The 21,214-nt window shown below is 37.7% G+C and overlaps 1 protein-coding gene across 6 annotated transcripts in view; it reads left to right on the top strand.

The window, feature by feature from the left end:
• Positions 1-5,694: 5,694 nt before the first annotated feature.
• Positions 5,695-21,214, top strand: part of MAGED1 (MAGE family member D1) — a 65,633-nt gene continuing 50,113 nt past the window's right edge. For 2 of the 6 annotated variants that reach the window (XM_054508037.1, XM_045878078.2), the window contains exon 1: positions 5,709-5,781. The gene's annotated coding sequence lies outside the window, so the exon portion shown is untranslated. Of the gene's footprint in view, positions 5,782-21,214 lie in introns of all 6 variants that reach the window. The other 4 variants (XM_064583832.1, XM_045878062.3, XM_045878068.3 and 1 more) reach the window with 3 other exon arrangements.

Below are 21,214 nucleotides of genomic sequence, written 5' to 3'. Positions count from 1 at the left end.
TGTTCAGTAGTTTGTTTCTTTCTAAGAATATGCCCATTTTGCCTAATCTATCTAATTTATTGCAAACAGTTATTCATATCTTATTTTCTTTCTCTTTCTTTAAAGTCTGTAGTAACAACTGCTCTGTCATCACTCCTTTTAGTAATTTGAGTCTTCTCTTTTTTCTTGGTCAGTTTAGCTAAAGATTTATGAATTTTGTTGGTCTTTTCAGAGAAGCAATTTTTTTTGTTTTGTTGATTTTCAATTTATTGAGGCTTATTTTGTGACCTAACATATTGTCTATCCTGGGGAATGTTCCATATGTACTTGAAAAGAATATGTATTCTGCCTTTTCGGAGGGGAGTATACTATTAAGCCGAGATTCTTTATATTGTTGTTCAAGTCTTCTATTTCCTTTCCAATCTTCTGCTTTGTTGTCCTATACATTCCTGAAAGTGGAGTATTAAAGTTTCCAACTATTGTTGAATTCTCCATAACACTCTTAAGTTCTATAACTTTCTGTTTCTCTTCTTTGGGGTTCTGGTTTCAGGCGGATATGCACCTGTGTTTGTAATTTTAATATCTTATAGATGGATATACTCTGTTATCATTATACAATGTTTTTCTTTACTTGTAATAAAATTTTCTGTTTTAAAGTCTATTTTTTTCTAATATTATAGCCACTCCAGCTTTACTTAATACTGGAAAACTGAATGCTTTCCCTTTAATTTCTGGAACAAAGCAGAGATTCTTCTCACCACTCCTATTCAACATTGTAGTGGAAGTCCTAAACAGTGCAATTACTCATGAAAAAGAAACAACATTAATACTAATTGGGAAGGGGAAAAAACTTTCCTTACATTCAGACAACATATTTGTCCAGAAAAAATTCCCCAAAAATCTACAAAACAAAAACCCTTAGAAATATCAAGTGAGTTTAACAAAAACTCAGGATGTAAGTCAATACACAAAATCTATCATATATCTAAAAACCAGTAAGAAATCTTAAAAAAAATTACAATAGCTCCAACAATTAAACAAAATTGAAGAAGACAATACAACTTATGATAACTCAAAAAAAGAACAATTAGGTGTGAATTTAGCAAAAAGTAAACACAATCTGCATGTTGAAAACTATAAAGCACTGATTCAAGAAATCTAGAAAGATTTAAAGAAATGGAGGAATCTCCTATTCATGGATTTGTAGGATCTACAGAAATGAAGAATATCCCCCAATTAATCTAGATTTAACACAATTTACACCAAAACCACAAGATTTTTTGTAGTTAGAGAAAAGCTGATTCCATAACATATAGGAAAAATCAAAGGAATTAGAATAACTAAACCAATTTTGAAAAAGAAGAATAAATGTGAAGGGATTACACTACTTGAGATTAAAACTCACTTTAAAACTATAGTTATCAAGACAGTGTGGTATTGGTAAAAGGGGGACATATACATCAGTGGAAAAGAATAAAGTATTTAGAAATAGACCAATACAAATATGGTGAGCTGATTTTTTACAAAGGTGCTGTTTCAATGGAGAAAAAATAGTCCTTTTAACAAATAGTGTGCATACTAAAGCCACAGAGATTCTATCTACCACATACCTATTTGAATAATTAACATTAAGAAAAGTATGAAGGGGCGCCTGGCTGGCTCAGCTGGAAGAGCATGTGACTCTTGATCTTGGGCTTGTGAGTTCGAGCCCCATGTTGGGTGTAGAAATTCCTTAAATAAATAAAAACTTTAAAAAATATATGAAGAATACCAGGTGCTGGCAAGGACATTCAGCAATTAGAACTCACACATTGCTGGTAGGAATGCAAAATGCTTCAGCACTTTGGAAAACATTTTGGCAGTTTCTTATAAAGTTAAACATCCAGATACCATAACAATTTATGAGCAATCTTACTCCTAGGCCTTTCTTTTGAGATATTAAAACTATGTTCATACAAAAACCTGCATATAAATGTTATAGTCTTTTAACTCATCATCTCCAAAAGTGGAAATTACCCAAATGTTTCAATTGGTGAATGGATAAACAATCTGTGATACATCTATACAATGAAATACTATTCGGAAATAAAAACTAATGAACAATTGATACATGTAACAACTTGGATGAATCTCAAAGGTGTTATCCTAAGTAAAAGAAGCCTGTCTCAAAAGGTTACTTATTCTATGCTTCCATATATATGATATTTTAGAAAAGTAGAAACTAGATTGAAAGAGAACAGGAGTCTTTGCCAGGGTTTTTGGGTGAGGAAGACTGTGTGACTAAAACAGGGTATCATAGAGACTTTTGGGGGTTATGGGATTGTTCTATATCCTGACTGTGGTGTGGTTACATGAATCTATGCATGTGTTAATACTCATAGTACTGTTCATACCAAAAAAGTAATTTACTATATGTAATTTTAAGAAATGACAAATCTTTTTATTTAACAAGGTGAAACACATGCCTACATATATAGTTAAGTAAAAAAAATCTTGGTGCAAAATAGTTTGTATTATATGTTGTTGTTTGGTAAAAATGTAAAAAATACATATACATGTGTTTGCTTGCGTATGTATAAAATATCTTTGAAAGAATAACTAAGAAACTTACGAGGTGACTAGGGGCCAGGTATAAGGTGGAAAGTTTTTATTGTATATCATTTTGTGTCAGTTTTGGGTAACTGTTTAAAATTATTCTTTAGATCTTTTATTATAATATATGATATATACAAAATAATGCATGTGGTTTTCATGGGCACCCAGAGTTGAAAACTACTGTTTTATAAGTTCCATATTTATTATGCTATTTTGTTTATTGCTTGTCTTCCTCACTAAAATGTAAGTTTTAAAAGTGGGAGGATTTTTTTCCACTCCTTTGTTTATGCAAGTATCTCTACTGCCTTGAACAGTGACAACCACGCAGTGGTTGACCAACAAATGTTTGTTGAATGAATAAAATAAAGTGATAAGAACAGGATGTATGGTGGAAGCAGAAAAGAGGAACAGTTGTCTGGTTTTGGTTAAGGAGTGGAAGGAAGAGTCAGTAAGGCTTAATGAAAGAGTTAAAATATCAGCTGATCTATGAAAGGTGAATACTAGATAGCAGGGTGTGAAAGCACACATATTTGAGATCTCAGTACACTTTCCAAATTGTAAGCACTTGTGTGAGACTTTGACTTAGGGTGGGAAAAGCTGAGTGGTGAGAGATGAGGCTGGAGAGACAGAGAGACCAAGTTAGGCTACCAAGGCTTTTGTATACCATGCTAAGGAGTTGGGATTTGGGGAGAAACATGGAGGGTCTGAACTAAGTGATCCTGATGACTGAGAGAAATGGATGAAGTCTATAAACATTCATATATCACCCTTTCAGTGAGCTTTTCCATAATGGCCATCTTCTCCCCCTCCCCTGTGTGCATTGCTATCCTACTTACTTGCTTTATTTCTTCATAGTACTTGTCAATTTCTGGCATGTATTTTCTTAAGTATTTTATTATCTGCCACAAGAATGTAGTTTATGTGAGGGCAGAAATTTTTGTCCATTTTGGTCATGGTTCTATCCTTACATCTTGGTGCATATTAACTGCTTGATAAATATTTGTTGCATGAATTTTTCAAAACTTTGACTGTGGAGGAAGTCAAAGAAAAATGATCAGGTTTCAATGCCTCTGGATTTCTGATAATCCATTGGCTAATTTTTCCACCTCAATTCCCAAATATAATTAATTATTAATAGCATAAGCCGCTAATTTTCTGTATTTATTAATTGATTACTGTAATATCCTCTAAATCAACTTCTCTGCTTCCAGATTGCACCAGTACAACCCATTTTCTATATTCTGGTTTTAAACATTACCATATACTTTTTTTTAAAACTTATAATGTATTATTTGTTTCAGAGGTACAGATCTGTGATTCAACAGTCTTACACAATTCACAGTGCTCACCATAGCACATACCCTCCCCACTGTCTATCACCCAGCCACCCCATCCCTCCCACCCCCCACCACTCCAGCAACCCTCAGTTTATTTCCTGAGATTAAGAATTCCTCATATCAGTGAGACCATATGATACATGTCTTTCTCTGATTGACTTATTTCACTCAGCATAACACCCTCCAGTTCCATCCATGTCATTGCAAATGGCAAGATTTCATTCCTTTTGATGGCTGCATAATATTCCATTGTGTATATATATATATATATATATATATATATATATATATATACCACATCTTCTTTATCCATTCATCTGTCGATGGCCATCTTGGCTCTTTCCACAGTTTGGCTATTGTGGACATTGCTGCTATAAACATCGGGGTGCACATACCCCTTCAGATCCCTACATTATTTGTATCTTTGGGGTAAATACCCAGTAGTGCATATACTTTCTTGCTTAAAATTCTTCTTTGGATTTCTGTTTCCCTTAAGCTCAAACTCCATGACATGGCTTGCAAGGTCCGTCCTTCTCTGCCTTCTTACATTCAGCTTCATCACTCATTACTGTTCCTTTCACACCATACTTCAAGTCCACTGCCATTCTTCCCTTTCACTCATCCATTCAATAATCTAGTCAACATTAAACAAGTCTTCATTGAGCACCCCTTAGGAGATAAGGTATATTTCGGGTTTTTAATATTCACCAATCAATGGGATAACCATAGTTCCTACACTGCCTCCTCTACCTATTATTTTGTCACATTATAATGCTGTTAGTTGTTTATGTGTTCATTTCTCCCACTGTTTGGATGACCTTGAAATCCAGGATTGTGTCTTATTTTTCTTTATATGAGCAATATCAGGAACAGAACCTTACACTGAGTGGTTGCTCAGAATCTGCTGGTTGAGTGACAAAATATGAGTTAAAATGTTGAAATGAACTATAAAAATACCAGCAAAAGTAAGGACCTCGTGCTGGCCCCTGTCATTTCCCTGACCACATTTTGGTTATTTATTCATCAAACATTGATAATCACCTATTTTATGCCAGGCTGTTATGCATTTAAAATGTCACCTTTAGCTCCTAAGCTGTGGGGTTCCTATTACAATGCTCATTGGTGTAGCATAGTATTTGGGACATGGTAGATGCCCACTATATACTTGTAGATTGACTGAAAATAACCACAAAAAAGAACTGGGGTACAGACTTTGGGCCCAGAAGATCTTTCTGGAAGTAGTGGCAATAGGTAATTCAATACTGAACTTTTAACCACAGTAAGAATTATTCTTATTATTTAAAATTTTGTCAACTGTCATTTTCTTGGGGGGGGTATATACATATACAAGAATGCTTTCTAGATGAGTTTCCCTTATTTATTTGGAAATTTGAGTATGGCATGTAACTCTTTGGATACCATTCTGAGACAAAAAGATTCAGACTTCAGATTTTTTAAGATCTTGAAATCAAAGTATGCCACTAAAAAAAATGAAATTTTTTTCCAACATGGTATGCCAGAAAACAGTAAATCAGTATGACAAATACGTAACTGTAGACATCCAAGAGTTAAGGGACTAGGGTTAGGAAGGTGATACGTGCGGTTTGGCTGAAATAATGCAGTTCTTGGGATGATGAGAGCTAGGATTTGTAAAAACTTACTGATTCCCTCTCCCAGCCTGTTTACATCACTATCCACCTTCTGATAGGGTAAGAGAGCCAGAGCGATAAAGTATTGTAAGAGATTGCTAGAGAGGCACAGGAAGTTGCCTGGTAAAGGGGGCGTGGCGGAGGAAGTCAGGCTTCCGCCAAACGAAGGAAAATAGCACTTCCGGTCACGCCATCGTTGCGTCGCGGCTTTCTTCGGCAAGGTGAGTGTAAAGAAAGAGACTGATAATTTTCACAAGTGAGTCCCCAAACACCCCGGGGAAGCTTTCCTCCTTGCTTCAACATGGGGCGGAAAGACGTTTTCATTCCTGGAGTACGTTGTGTGAAGGATGTTTCTGACGCTTAGGTTCCGGTCGCCTGTCTTCTCTCCCCCACTCTGAAGATGGCAGGCCGTCATCCCCTCCCCTTTCTCTCGTAGTCCTTTTATCCCTAGTCATTCTTCACTTCTCCTCATTATCCCAGATCCTCTTCCTGATCTTTCTGAGCCTGGGTCATTCCCTCTACCACAGATTCTTTTCCTGTCTTTTACCTCCCACTTGTTCCCCGCCCCCTTTTAGCCTCAGAACTTTTGCAACCCCCTTCTCCCACTCTTCCTTTTCCTTCGATTCCAATACTTTACTCCCCTTCCTGCCCCACAAGGCTTCTGATCCCTCCTGTCCCCCTCCTGCAGAGGCAATTGAATTATGTACTTGCCAAAGCCAGGTGTGACTTCAATTTCATGGTCAGCGTTGTTTTTGTTCATAAAAATAAGCAGTGGCAGAAATTTTAGCCCTAAGAGACGTAGGGTCTTGTTCAAATAATAATGATAATTATTATCATTATTATTTTTATTTTTACTCTAAACAAAATGATACATCAGAAACTGCACTGATTTTAACCCTCTACTCATGACATTTAAAAAAAATTGGCATAGAATGCAGTCCCCACTTTTTAAAGGGGCAAACAAAGTGGGTTTTGTCTGTAACCTGGTGTCAGCTCTTGACGGTGGAAGCTTTCCCATCTCCTTTAGAACTTCTCATGGAATAGAAATGGTTGACAGATATGACATCCAATTACAAATTTATTTTTTCATATGAGTTACGTTTATTATGCAAATCCTTTTCTGGTCTCTTGTAGCAACATTGAACAAGAAAGCTGGCAGATTTTTCAGACAAAGTTTTCCTGGGAACTTTGCAAGTATTCTCTATTTGGTGCAAAAATGTATTTTTCTGTCCCATTCATCAGGTTTAATTTGTCTTGTGAGAACGTTAGTTAATCACAATTTATTATTCCAATTATTTACCCAAGAGAGGAGACATCATGATCATTAAACTTAAGATGAGGCTCAGGGTTTTTCAGGCTCTAAAGAGGAATTTAACCAAGGATCTCCTTGAACAAGCAATTTATTCCTCTTCTCCTGTAACTACTGTGTTATACTTGCCAAAATAAGAGGTAACTCTTTTTCTGGGCCAGGTATAACTTTCAGTTCTTTTAGAAAAAACAAGGCAGAGATTTTCATGATACTAAAACACTTAGGAACTCTTTTGAAGGATATTGCTGGTGTCTCTGCTCTCTCTTCAAGTCATAATTACACAGCATTTAAATATCACCCAGCTTCAACCCAGTGTGCAACCATCATTTATTCATCCAAGAACTTTTATTGAATAACTTTATGTGTCATACAGTGTTAAGCCCTGAGGATACAACAGTGGAAAATAAAAAATGTATTAAGCTGTAGTTGAGAGACAGACAGTAAATGAATATATAATAAATACGAATAGGTTGTGATGGGGAGGGGGTGTACTGTTTTAAATAGTCCCTGGTAAGGCAACATTTGAGCAGAACCTAAAGGAAGTGAGGGCACAAACTATACAGCTATTAGTAGGAAAAACAGGATATATCTATGTTGGTGTCTCTGTATTTGTTGTTCACTGTGCTTCCTACACACCCCCCCCCCCTTTCCCGTGGTCACTTTTCTGCATAGCTTTAAGGCAGCACTCTGCATACTGAAATAACCTAATCCAGGTACATACATTTCCCATATTCTTTTTATCCTAGCTAGCTTCTTCCTGTCATTTAGGTATATTGTCAGTTACTAGCCCCGCTAGGAAGACATCTTTATATCCATCCTCAGTTCTCCCTCAGTCTGTTTATCTGTGGTGCATTGTGTGCTATTCTACCGCATATTTGCTTACCTCTGTCACTGCCCTTATCACTGTGTGTTCATGATATGTTGCCCATAAATGTTTGGTATGTTAAATTGGAAGAATTCAGTACTTGCTCTGTCTGTACAGGCAACCTTTTAAATATAGTTGGTCCCTTAATGTTCAAAACCATCCTCTAAGGTCAGTATTATCATTATCATTTTACTGATGATAAAACCAAGACTCAGAGGTAGATAGTAACTACTATTGGTGGAGTTCATGGAGGTGTGGTCTGCGAAACGCTCAGCCCTGGCCTGATTCTCTTTGTCTTTCTGTCTGTCTCTCTTTCTCTGTTTATTAATGAGAAATAGAAAATATATGGAGTATTTTATTATTTTATAAAACATAATCTGGGTATAGAAATTACATTTTAAAAAATTTCCTTTCTTGGGGGCGCCTGGGTGGCTCAGTTGGTTAAGCGACTGCCTTCGGCTCAGGTCATGATCCTGGAGTCCCGGGATCGAGTCCCATATCGGGCTCCTTGCTCAGCAGGGGGTCTGCTTCTCCCTCTGACCCTCCCCCCTCTCATGTGCTCTCTCTCTCTCATTCTCTCTCTCAAATAAATAAATAAAAAATCTTAAAAAAAAAAATTTCCTTTCTTAAGTCAGATTATATCAGGTACTTGTTATAAATAATATAGAGCTGAGAAGCATGGTGACTCTTTTTACTTGAACATTTTTTAATTTAACAAGCATAAGTTGAAAGAAGAGTACAATGAATACTTTTATGCTCTGAACCTAGGTTCAGCAGTTGTTAACTTTTGCCATATGAGCTCACTTGTTCACTCACTTGCTCACTCATCCATCCATCCATCCATTCATTTTTTTAATTAAAGTATAATTGTTTATATATTTTCTGATCTATTTTGGCTGAACCATTTGAGATTTGCAGGCATTATTTTTAAGTAAACTTAAATACACACAGAAAGGTGCACGTATCATAAGTGTACGGCCCGAAGCACTTTCACAGTGTAAACACCTGTGTAACCAGCATCCAAATTAAGAAATAGAACACGCAAACAATGTATCATGGAACACTACATCAAAAACTAATGATGTAATGTGTGGTGATTAACGTAACATAATAAAATAAAATAAAAAAAAAGAAAAGAAATAGAACATGATTAGCATCTGAAGTCCCTTGAATGTATCCCCGATCAGTCACATCTAAGCTCCCATTAGTCACAATCTTGGCTTCTATCACAGTATAATAATTTTGCCTATTTTTGAACTTTATAAAAATATGGTAGTGTAATATTTTTTGTGTGTGCCTGACTTCTCTGACTTAAGATTTTGTTTTTAAGGGGCGCCTGGGTGGCTCAGTCACTTAAGCATCTGCCTTTGGCTCAGGTCCTGATCTCAGGGTCTCAGTAAATGGTCCTGGGATTGAGCCCCGCATTGGGCTCTCTGCTCAGCAGGGAGTCTGCTTCTCCTCACTCTCCCTCTGTGTGTGCTCTCTCTCTCTCTCTCAAAAAATAAATAAAATCTTTTAAAAAAAAGGTTTTGTTTTTGAGATTCATCCATATTATTGGGTACAGTGGTAATTCCTTCATTCTCATTGCTATGTATTCCATTGTGTGAATATATCATATTAGATGGACATTTTGCTTTCATTTTTGGCCTGTAAATAATACTGTGAATAATCTAGTACATGTCTTTTGTGATATATGCACACATTTCTGTTGGGCGTATACCTAAGAGTAGAATTGCTGAATTATAGATTATGTATATGATTAGCTTTAATAGAAGATGTCAACTGGTTTTCTGCAGTGGTTGTACAGACACACCTCATTTTACTGCATTCTGCTTTATTGCACTTTGCAGATACCGTTTTTTTACAAATTGAAGGTTTGTGGCTATCCTGAGTGGAACAAATCCATTGGCACCATTTTTTAAAATTTTATTATGTTATGTTAGTCCCCATACAGTACATCATTAGTTTTTGATGTAGTGTTCCATGATTCATTGTTTATCGACACCATTTTTCCAACATTTGCACACTTGATGTTTCTGTGTTACGTTTTGGTAATTCTTGCAATATTTCGAGCTTTTTCATTATTATTATATTTGTTAATGGTGATCTGTGATCAGTAATGATGACTTGCTAAAAGCTCAGATGATGGTTAGCATTTTTTAGCAATATTTTTTAATTACAGTATATATATTATTAGACAATGTTATTGCATACTTAATAGACTACAGTATAGTGGAAACATAACTTTTATATGTACTGGGAAACCAAAAAATTCATTTTACTTGCTTTATTGTGGTATTCATTTTATTGTGGTGGTCTGGAACCAAATCCACAATGTCTGAGGTGTGCATGTACTATAAAACTCTCAGTATAAATCTTTAAGAGTTCCACTTGCTGTAGAATATTGTCAACTTGTTACTGTCTTTGCTTTTTAAGGAAAAAAAAAGCCATTCTAGTGGTTATGAATGGTATCTTATTGTGGTTTTAATTTGCAAATCTGATGATAAATGTGCATCTGTTCATATGTTTGTAGGCCTGGATATCTTTTTATGAAATACCTGTTTAATCTTTGACCACTTTTTCTCCTGGACTATCTTATTGATTTGTAGGAGATATTTTTTTATTAAGAATGTTGATATTTTGTTAGATATATTTATTGCAAATCTCAGTTACTTGCATTCTCAGTTTCTTAAAGGTATCTTTGGATAAACTGAATATCTCAATTTTAATATTGTTCAGTTTCATAGTTTTTCCCCTTTATGGCTAGTGCTTGTTTTGTTAAGAAATCTTTGCCTTTCTCAAAGTCATGAAGACATTTTTCTATGTTATGTTATTGTTTAATCTTTCATTTGTATTCACAATATATTTGAATTGATTTTTGTGTATGATTTCAGTATGAGTAAAGCCCCCCCCTTTTGTATGTCAAAATGGACATTTAGGGGTGCCTGGGTGGCTCAGTTAAGTGTCTGCCTTTGGCAGGTCATGATAATGGACATTTAGGGGTGCCTGGGTGGCTCAGTCAGTTAAGTGTCTGCCTTTGGCAGGTCATGATCCCAGGGTCCTAGGCTTGAGCCCCACATCAGGCTCCCTGCTCAGCGGGAAGTCTTCATCTCCCTCTCCCTGCTCGAGCTCCCTCTCTCAAATAAATAAATAAGTAAATCTTTAAAAAAAAGAAATGGACATTCAGTCAACCCATTATCACTTACTGAAAAGATCATTCTTTCCCTTGTATAGAGTCATATTTTTCATAAATCAAATGACTAGATTATATATGTGGGTTCGTTTCTGAATTCCATTCTGTTTGGTTTGTTTCTCTATTCTTGTATAAGTACCACTTTCATAATTAATGTCATTTATAATATACCTTATATATAGTCATTTAGTCCTACAGTTTTGTTCTTTTTCTTCAGTAATGCCTAGTTATTTTTGGTCTTTTGCATTTCCATATGCATTTTAGAATCAGCTTGTCAATTTTCACAAAAATGCTTCTTGACATTTTGATTGAGATACCACTTAATAGATCAATTCATGAGCATGCATCATGGAACTTTACCTCTAAATATCTCAGTGTTCATCTCCAAATATTAGGGACATTTTGTAAGTAATTTAATTACCATTATGTTACCAAGAAAAATTAAGAATAATTTCCTAATACCATCTAATACCTAATCCATTTTCAAATTTCTTTTTTTCCCCAATGAGCCTTTTATAGCTGGTATTTCTTGTTTCTTAAAAAAAGAAGACAAGCAGTGTTTACTAAGGTTCTATTTTTCATCAGGTAATATATACATATTTAATCAAAACAAAAAGGAGTAAAGATGTACATATTCTTCCATTTTATAGGAAAGGAAAGGAATAATACTTGGTTAAGAAACTTTTTCAGGGGCGCCTGGGTGGCTCAGTCATTAAGCGTCTGCCTTCGGCTCAGGTCATGATCCCAGGGTCCTGGGATCGAGTCCCACATCGGGCTCCCTGCTCGGCGGGAAGCCTGCTTCTCCCTCTCCCACTCCCCCTGCTTGTGTTCCCTCTCTTGCTGTCTCTCTCTCTGTCAAATAAATAAATAAAAATCTTAAAAAAGAAAAGAAACTTTTTCAATCATAAAGCTTCAAAGGCTGTTCATATTCAAATGCATAGTTCTATAATATGAAATCCCATGCTCTTATCACTGTATCATATCATATACAAAAGAATAAAGGTAAAAATCAAATAATAAAGAGGTAGGGAGAGGAAGAAATCCTGCTGAGGGACCTATTAATTATAAAATGCAAAATATAGGTCTTATAGCTGGTTTTTAAAACCATCACCCAACTTAAAGTATATTTTCTATTTTTTGAGATTTTTTTGTTGTCCTTTTCTCTATTGTGTTGAACTTGTGGCTATTTATATATTTAGTACTTTTCAATCCATTGCAGTCATCATTTCTTCTGTTGCTCAAACTGCCAGTTTGGAAGGAGCCAGTTGCAACCCCTGACATTGGCTTCTTTTTTCATTTATTACTGAAATTTTCCAATATATTTAAAGTAGATGATAGTAAAATAAACAAGCATGTATCCATTTCTCAGCTTCAACAATTAATACCATTTGGCCAATTTCCTTTGATCTTTTCTCCTCACTCACTTTTTTCACTGGGGTATTTTAAAGCAATCCCAGACATTATGTCATTACACAGGTAAATAACTCATATCAGTCTCTGACTTTTTTTTTTAAGATCTTATTAATTTATTTGAGAGGGAGAGAGAGTGAGAGAGCAAGCAAGAGCTCAAGAGCAGGGGGAGGGAGAAGCAGACTCCCCTCTAAGCAGGGAGCCTGATGTGGGGCTCAGTCCAAGGCCGCTGGGATCATGACCTGAGCTGAAGGGAAATGCTTAACCAGCTGAGCCACCCAGGCGCCCCACATCTCTAACTCTTAAGTGCATTATATTAAGTAACCACAAGGCCATTATACTTAATCAGATTAACAGTAATTCCTTATATTATTAATGCCCAGTCCATATTCAGATTTCCATGATTGTCTTAAAGATATCTTTTTAGGGGCACCTGGGTGGCTCAGTCAGTTAAGCATCTGACTCTTGATTTCGGCTCAGGTCATGATCTCAGGGTCGTGATATCAGGTCCTGTGTCGGGCTCAGCATTCTTTCTCTTCCTCTTCCTCAGCCCTTCCCCCCCCGCCCCCCGCCCCGTGCATGTGCACGCATGTGTGTACATGCTCTCTCTCAAATAAATCTTTAAAAAAAGTATTAATAAAAAAATGTCTTTTTATAGTTGCTTTGTTAAATCTATATCTAAACAAGGGCCACTATTTATTGACATTAGATATTTTTCTTTTAAGTCTCTTTTCCTAACCATCTGTAATCACCCCCCACATTTTAAAGACCATTGGTTTATTAGAGAAACTAAGTCATTTATCCTATCAACAAATGGATTTAGATGATTGCTTCCTTGAGGTGGTATTCATTTTGTTTTCCCATCTGCATGTTTCTGTTCACTGGCATTTAGAATTAGAGGATTGATTAGATTCAGTTTCAATTATTTTTTTAAAGATTTTATTTATTTATTTGTCAGAGAGAGAGAGAGAGCACAGCAGGGGCAGTGGCAGGCAGAAGGAGAAGCAGGCTTCCCGTTGAGCAAGGAGCCCGATGTGGGACTCGATCCCAGGACGCTGGGATCATGACCTGAGCCGAAGGCAGACGCTTAACTGAATGAGCCACCCAGGCGCCCCTTCAATTATTTTTTAAGGGAAAAAATTGTTGCAGGTAGTGATATGCACTTTCTTTTGTATTTCATCATATCTGGTTTAACTTTTTAACTGATTCTGGGGTTGATTCGTGTTTTCAGGTTTTGTCAGCCTGATTTCTCCATTGTAGCATCTCCTACCAACCTTTCTCCTGTTGATTTTAGCAGCCATTGAAGACAATTGTTTAAATTCATTATTTCAGGGGCGCCTGGGTGGCTCAGTCGTTGGGCATCTGCCTTCCGCTCAGGTCATGATCCCAGGGGTCCTGGGATCAAGCCCCGCCTCAGGCTCCGTGCTCGGCGGGAGGCCTGCTTCTCCCTCTCCCACTCCCCCTGTTTGTGTTCTCCCTCTCACTGTGTCTCTCTCTGTCAAATAAATAAAATCTTTTTAAAAAATTCATTATTTCAGTAGTAGTTGAAAAGGAGTGGTCTAATTTTATCAATTTTTCTGGGTTTATTAGCTGAAATTATTTTATAAAAAATATCAGCTTTTTTTGGTCCCAAAATATATTTTATAAAAAGAAAGTCAGGGTGAATGCTTTTTTTCATTTGTCAGAGTAAGGGCTTGGTTTCCTAGAGACTTTCATTGTTTTCTTTAATATGATTAGGAATTCATGGATTTTTATGTATTTTAGTGTATGTATCCACTGTGATTTATTTTTGATGCTCAAACTGTGTCATCTTAGAAATTAGACTTTTCTCTTTGGCTCCTGTATCCTTTACATGATCTCATTAGATCTTGACATCCTTGCTTTCTTGTTTTTAATTTAAAATTTAGTTAGTTAACATAGAGTGCAATATTGGTTTCTGGAGTAGAATTCAGTGATTCATCACTTACATACAACACCCAGTGCTCATCACATCACCAGTGCCCTCTTTAATACCCATCACCCATCTAGCCCTTCCTTGCTTTCTGACACAAGATATTTTAGGCTCATTATGTACATTCTCTGCCCCAGTCCTGGAATCAGCCATTTTGCAAGGAGGCATATATTTCTTCAGTAGGGATTGGTACTGAGAAAGCAAGATGTGAGTGCTCAGGGGATTATTATTGTTTTCTTAGTCATGCTACATGACCTTTTGTTGTGCCTTTTTCCGCAATGCAAGTGAATGACTCCACCAGCATTCCATTGAAAATTAAGCTAACCATGGTTTTCATTTGTTTATGTGGTCATTCAGTAAAAATTTATAGACCACACTACCTTGTATCTGGTCTTATGCTGGGTACAGAGGATGTAAAGGTAAACTTGACTGGTTTCCTGTTCTTGATGAAGATTCATTAGAGTGGGGGTATGAGACTGTCTAAAGAGTATGATGAATACTATGGTGGGTATAGCAAGTGGGGGTAAGTGATAGGCTGTAGGGGAGCATAGAAGGGGCATCTGCAAATGCTTTGGAAAGAAAGATAATGTTTGATATTGGATGAATAGAGGAAGTATGAAGGTCAAAGAGCTATGAGGGGTGTTCAAGTCAGAGGAAACTGGAAGAATTGTGGGGGAGGGATCTTGATATAATCAAAGAAAGGCATATTTGTAGTTGGTTATAACTGGAACATTAGTTTTACGTAGAGGAGGAGAAATGAAACTGGAGACATAGGGGCTAGGATGTTGAGAGCCCCAAAAGTCAGGTCAGAGAACTAAGATTTCACTCTGAAGCCTATGAGGAAGAAATAATGGACTTGTCCTAAGTGGATGAGATCTACAATTCTCTTTGTAATGTACTGATGATGCACTGGATGGGCAGATGGGAGTGGGACAGTAGGAGACTGATAAGGAGGGGAGAGGTGTAGCGGTCCACGAGAGAGACAATGTCATGTTACACTGCACCCTATATATATGTGTGTGGTGTATGGGAGAGTCGTGTGTGTGTATTACATATATTATAATTTATTATAATACATAACATATATACACAAACAGTACAGTGTAACATGACATTTTATATATATGTATAATATATATGTAGTATATATTATATGTATATAAGATAGATCTGTGCATACACATGTACATAGTGTCACATGTCTATAGTTCTTTATGTACATATATATCCAGGGGCCGTCTCATTGCAACAGGTCTAAAATAGAGAATATTTCAGTGAAGAAACATTGCCCAAGGACAGCTGAAGAGTGGAAAAGGGCTAACAAACACTCCCTCCTTGACCAAATGTGAGTCATGCTCCTTGGAGCCCTCTTTTCAACTAGATTATCATCTTTGGGCATTGTCTTTGGCCTGTCTAGTCCAGGTTTAGAAAGAATCCTGCTGAATCAACTTAATGAGACTCGCCCCCCCCCCCACCTTGATATGTGATCATCCTGGTCTGCCTTCAACAAGAATTCTGTTTAACAAGAATTTCCCTATTTTTTTTTTTTAAGACACAGAGAGAGACAGTGAGAGAGGGAACACAAGCAGGGGGAGTGGGAGAGGGAGAAGCAGGCCTCCCAGTGAGCAGGGAGCCTGAGGCGGGGCTCGATCCCAGGATGCTGGGATCATGACCTGAGCTGAAGGCAGACGCTTAACGACTGAGCCACCCAGGCGCCCCAAGAATTCCCCTATTCTTGATGTCTCCTCTTAATTTTCTGTCCACTGACACCCCCCCCCCCCCCGCCTCCGCCATCCCCACCCAAATCTACTCCTTGGCTATAGATTCCCAGCTGTCTTTATTGTATTCAGAGTGGAGTCCATTTTCTCTTCCCTATTGCAATAGTCTTGACACCTATCACAATAGCACTTTTAATCTTATCATTTTAACAAGTGTCAGCGTAATTTTTTCTTTAACAGACCCCACCAGAACTTTTGCTTATTGTGTTCTTTCTCTTCAAAGCTCCACCAGTTGGCACTGAGGCCCAGTTGTGTATCCTTGAATAATCTGAGAATTCCTCTTCCTCCTCTTCATGGGATATAAGGGTATGAGGAGGAGTGAGATGATTGCTCAGCTTCTCCCAGAGGTTGGAATGTAGCCTTAACAGTTATCTCTGGGAGAGTGGAATGATAATTGAAGATACTTATCTCCTTTTATGTATTTCTGTTGTATATTAATGAACATGTATTGCGTTTGTCTTTTAAGACTACTGTCTTAAACTTTTTAAAATATAAAATACAAAATGTGAAATTCCTGTACATGGTTATATAAGGTGTAGACTGAGAAGGTACTGTTAGATTAGGGATTTAGGGGAAACCAGAGTAGTGAGTATGTAAGGATCAGTGTTAGTGAAGGCTAATGTGCAGAGGACTAATATAATTGGTGAAAGTGTTGATGAAATGAGTGTAGACTTTCATGTCAAAGATCTTGTCTGTGAAAAGTGGAATAGATAATAGGTGGTACATGTATATTTTTAGGATGAGAGATTTGAACATGTTTATATGTTCTGCAGGGGAGGAGCTGATAAAAACAGAGGTTGAAAATAATAGGAGAGAAAGGGGATAACTGGCGAAGCAAAATGTGGAAAAGATGTGTAGAGAAGGTATGAAGTACCGGCCTCAAATAAGAGAAGGGACATCACTTCTAACACTGGCGTTAAGGAGAGTCAGAAAGGGATGTTTTTAATTTTTACAGTTTTGGAAAAGCAAGAAATAGGAGGAGTTTCTTTCTTGGCGCCCCTATATTCTCTGTGAATAAGGTAGTAAGGGCATTCTGGAGTGTGAGAGGGGATGGCCAGGGGCCAGAGAAAAGAGGAGGAAGCTTGCAACCTTCTTTAGGGAATGAAAGAAGATTGATGGGCAGTAATGAACACCTCTGTAGGCTGGAAATGAAGTGTTTGTAGTTTTATCTTTTTTTCTAGGTATGTTCAGCTGCCAAGAGGTAGGAGCAAAGAAGGCAAACACTGGGTTTGATTTTAGACTGTGAATGTGGTGGTGATGATTATGGGTGGTGGAAGGTTTGAGGGGCTAATAAATAAGTTGTTGAGGTTACTGATGAGATTTGCTCAGGTTACAGACCATGGGATCTAGTCTCATCAGGGAAGAGTATATTCTCAGGAAGATTCTATGGATCCAGAGAAAGAGAAGCTTTGTGAATATGTGCGTGGGTGTGGGAGAAGTTGTATAGAAATTTCAAAGCTCAAAGAGTAGCAGTAACAAGGTGATATGGCAGAAAAGAAATTGTGGTCGGAGTAGATTATTGGAGCTTAAGATTTCAGAGGAAAAGTAATTCTAGATGATGAGTGAGTTGGAGTAGAGGAGGTCAAGGGTCTGTGAAGCTGGGGTGATGGACAAGTTAGCCATGGGATCATCAAAGATACTGCAGAAGATAAAAGGTGATAAAAAGTGGAGAGGAAGATGAAGAAGGTGCTATACTTTGTGGAAGGGATGAGTATAGCTGTGAGACAGATGGCATTGAAAATCAAAGGAGCAGAGATTTTCATAGCAGGGAGATGATTTAGGGAATGGAAGCAGCAATGGCTAACATGAGTTGTTGCCCTTAACCAATTTAGCAGCAGATTCCTTGGATGGCCCTGGCTTTGTCTGTCTCAATTTTGTCTTTGTCTCTGTCTTGGCCCTTTTTTTGGCGGGGGGGGGGGGGGGGGGGGGGCATTAACCAGGGTTAGGGCAAAGAAAGGACTGGTGGTAAAATCTTGAATGTAAGGAGAGCTAAGATAGCATTCTATATTGATTTCTATTTTTGGAGGGACTTAAACAACTGCCCTTAGCAACTTTAAGGGAAATGGTAACTGCTGGTAGGACCCTGGCTTGCCCAGATGTATGTTTCCAAAAATCCTACTGCAAATGGATATGTTAGCCAGTCCCCATAATTTTTATAGAGAGGTAGATGCTTTTTATATAATATCATTCATCATCTCAGAAAGGTTGAGAACACATGCTTTAAGGGAATTTCATAGGAAGGCCCTGGATTCTTCCTTTAAAAAAAAAAAGTTTTTAAATTGTGCAATATAACAAAAATACCGAAAGTTGTGTAAAATGTAAATGTACACTAAAGTGAATAATTATAAAGTAAACACCCATAAAAGAACCTTCCAGAACCAAAAATAGAACATTGGAAGTTACTCAGAAGCCTCTACTCGTAATCCTCTCTCTCTCTCAGAGGTAACCATTTATCCTGACTTAACTTTTATGGTAATTACTTCTGCCTGTGTGTATAGACGCATGCATATACACCGATTTATACATTTTACTGTTAATGGACATTTGGATTGCCTTCTGTTTTTGGCTGTTAATGAATAGTGCTGCTAAGAACATTCTTTTTTTTTTTAAGATTTTATTTATTTTGACAGAGAGACAGCGAGAGAGGGAACACAAGCAGGGGGAGTGGGAGAGGGAGAAGCAGGTTTCCCAGTGAGCAGAGAGCCCGATGTGGGTCTCGATCCCAGGACCCTGGGATCATGACCTGAGCTGAAGGCAGACGCTTAACGACTGAGCCACCCAGGCGCCCCGCTAAGAACATTCTTATACACCTGTTGCGTATGTGCATGAGTTTCTCTAAGATACATATCTGGCAGAGGGATTACTTGGTAATAGTATGTGCATCCCTTCAACTTTATTAGATAATGGAAAATTGATCGCTACAAGGATTGTACCAGTTTTGACTATGAAATGTATGTGGATTTATACCTTGGTTTTTTTTTTTCTTCTCCACAGTACTATGGCTTGGAGATGATCCAGGGGTAGCCAGGACCTGTGATTTGCTGTGGATATGGGGGACTTAGTTACTGTTTCACATTTCTCCTGGAACAATTGCACTTAGCTGCTTCAGGGGGCTTCCACAGGAGAACCTTGGTTTGGTCCTATCTTTCCCAGAACCTTAAGGCCCAGGAATTGGGCTCCAGAATTGAGTGTGGTTGCCCAGCCTCTGAGGTCATTTGAGAATGAAGGAGCCTGCATTATTATCCTGCAATGCAAACAGTTGATTTTAGTAATTAGCCAGGAGTTCTATGGGGGGGCTCTGAGTCAGATGTCTCTTTTTCAGACTCAGAGGTCAAGAATCAGAACCAGAAAGTTAATAACCAGCATCTGTGGATGGCAGAGTATAAAGACTAGTGTAGTGGCTTAGATGATTCTGTGTCTTTGGAGGGTCCTTGAACAACTATCTTTGGCCAGCTCCCTCCTTGTTCCTTTCTTTTCCAGAGTCTGTCCTTTAGGGAGCCCTTGCACAGGGCCAGGAGGGCTTGTTTATTTCTTTCCCAGAGTTTCAAGGTTTTATAGAAGTATACTTGTAGTGATTAAAAAATTAGGAGTTTATTAACTTTCAGAAAATTGACAAAATGTTCTATATGAAGATGTGAAATATTATACATATATTAGTTATTTTTTATTTTAAAACAAATAATGGACTAATAAATAATTCCAGACTTTAATTACAATTAGTATTTAATGTACCTTTTGGACCTGATTATATTTTTTAGTTATTTCACAAAAAATATATTAGCATATTTACAGTTAGAAGATGCTTATTTCATGTTTTAGTTCACTCTTTCTTTACTTTTTATTACTGTTACTAGTTTTGCTTTCTCTATACATGTTGAGAATTTGAATTTTCGAGATATGTCATTTGTTGTAACTCTTCACTTGATATCCTTTCATCCTTTGGCTGCTGTTTGTGTCAGGCTGTTTAATGCCTTGACCAGAGCCCCTCACATATTCGCAAGGCAATGATATTCTAGAAAACGTGTCATCCTTCTTTATTATTGGTTGGGCACTACATTAACCCTGTTAGCTTTTACCTGTTGTGCTCTGTTCTGTAATACATGGCAACCCCCCTGAGGATGTGCATCTCACAGATACTGCTTGAATGGTGTGTTATGCACAGGTTTGGCATACCATTTTGCTGTGGTTTACTAGTTGGGGATGTTGGGATCAGGGTGTGGAAGAATCAGCAGGCTTATGAGAAAACTATCTCATCTGTGGCTAGGTGGAGGGGTTTTCTAAAAATCACTGAAGGGTGTAGGTAAGCTTATTTTTCAAGGAGGGGGATTCTAGAGGTCACAAAGGAAAGATTCCAGGTGGGAAGGAGCACAGTGAACTGATAGCTTCAGGGGGAATTGGGCATAGCTTGCTACTTTTCATTCCCTCTATTTGTCTTGGTTATCAGGAAAATATTTTCCCAGGGCCCTGGCAGATAAGAAGTGTGAGTGAACAAAGAGGGAAGTCATAGAAGGTGAGAGGGGAAACATACACAGTCTAAGAATGTCAGAAGTGCTAGGATACCAGTGGGAAAGTTAGAGTGGAAGCCTTAAAAAAGTTAGATGCACCATTAATTAATCAATCAATTAAGCAAGCAAAAAAAGTGATCTAGACCTAGACTCTGCTGGATAACGAGGACACAGTTAAATTAGATGTGTTTTCTACTGAGTCTGGTGGATGAGATAGACATTGCAACAGGGAGTGCTGTGATGGAGGGGAGACCAGGGTGTGGTACTGTCAATAGAAACATGGAGGAGGGTCCTCTAACCCATCCTAGAGGCTCAGTGAAGGCCTCCTGGAAGGCACCAGGTTGAGAACTTAATTTTGTGTAGAAGTAGCCGTTAATCTGGCAGTGGATGAGGATCATCTGAGTGTGGGGCCCAGAGAGTAAGTGGTCATTAGACCACGTATCGTAGCTGCGGTATGCCATCTAGTCTTGAGCTTGGAAAGTACCTGAAGAAATGGGCAGTTGAGAGGCCACTCTGGTTTAGTAGAGCTAGGGAAAAGAGGTCAAGTAGAAGTGAATAGTTTCATAAATGGTTAAATTTATGATGTAATATTGATAACCTTAGCCCTCATGAAAAAGCAGCCTCTTCTGTTTTCCTCACTATG

The sequence above is a fragment of the Mirounga angustirostris genome, unplaced genomic scaffold (assembly GCF_029215605.1).
Source record: "Mirounga angustirostris isolate CCGP_5_RB_7025 unplaced genomic scaffold, mMirAng1.0.hap1 SCAF_33, whole genome shotgun sequence".
Taxonomy (NCBI): Eukaryota; Metazoa; Chordata; class Mammalia; order Carnivora; family Phocidae; genus Mirounga; species Mirounga angustirostris.
Note: the sequence above shows the minus strand (reverse complement) of the source record. Positions and strands in the feature narration are given on the sequence as shown.